We start from the raw sequence: 1,312 nt of genomic DNA, 5'->3' as shown, positions 1-1,312 counted from the left end.
AAGCCAAAATTAAAAATTAATAAATTCTCTAAACCCGAAAAAAACTAAAATATTACTCTAAATAAAAAAAGTTATAACAAGTGTTCAAAAGGACCACCTTCTTGTGCTAGACAGAAGCCTAGGCGTTCGTAAAATCCCCGTCTGACATTGGCTAACATATTAGGGCTAATAGTTTGATATTGAAAAAATTGTTGGTTACAACCAAGGAGCCATTCAATTATTACATTAATTATTATTATTACATTAATGTTTAGAAAGCAATATTAACCAAAATAAATTTGACTTATTTATATTACTAACCTTACTAATTTTTGTAAATCAGCTCAATTTTTCATGTTTCAAATTGCACACCAAGTCATTGATTTTGTTCATTTTTTAACACATACTCACACACAAAACAGTTTTAAAACACAACAACAAAACAAACAGCAAAAATTAACAAGTTAAATCAACAAAAACCATTAACAAACAACAATAAATAATCAACAACAACTTTACAGTCTTTACACGGTTAATTACTCGCCAAAGTAGCCGAATATTAGCATAAAGGAAGACGAAGCGAACTGCCCAAAAACTCATTCACATCGGTCGCCCATAAAAAATTTCGGGGCGGGGAATTTACATGCTGCCGCTAGGCTGACGTCACGTTACCATGGAAACCGTGCAGCCGCTCGGCTCACAAATATTTTCACTTCACTTGTGGCTTCGTGGAAACGTAGGCACGTAGGCGCGTGCGGGCCAATAATGCTACTTTTTCGGCCGGAATTAACGATGCGGTAAACTTATTATTATGTAGAGGTCCGCCCGGAAAAAAATAATTTATAAAAAATTACCATTTTATTATTTAGATACATGTAAATATATTAAACTAAATTTTTTTGGCGATTATTAGCCCTATTATGACCATACCGGGCCACAAAGTAGTTCAATGTCCACTAATTAAACGGTTGGGAAAAGTATTGTTCAAATATTCTTGAACAATACGGGCATTGTGGGCAGGGCAACCATTTCTTGTTGAAACCAGACATTGTGGAATCTTTCTCCCAATAACTCACGAATTCTAGGGACAATCTGCTGCTGTAACAAGTCCAAATACTTTGCAACAGTTAAATTACCCTTTATAAAAAATGGACCAATCATATGCTCCCCTACAAAACCACCCCAAACACTTGCTTTAATTCCTGTTCTTCATTAATCAACACATCAGGCTTTTTGTGTTTTTGTGGGGACACGCACCCATGTGTTTCAAAATTATTAATAACTCTGGATATAGTAGGTAAAGATGGAATTGGCCTGTTTACAAAAGTTTGTG

Source organism: Sitophilus oryzae, unplaced genomic scaffold, assembly GCF_002938485.1.
Source record: "Sitophilus oryzae breed Bouriz unplaced genomic scaffold, Soryzae_2.0 scaffold_809_pilon_pilon, whole genome shotgun sequence".
NCBI lineage: Eukaryota > Metazoa > Arthropoda > Insecta > Coleoptera > Curculionidae > Sitophilus > Sitophilus oryzae.
This window is presented reverse-complemented; position numbering follows the sequence as displayed.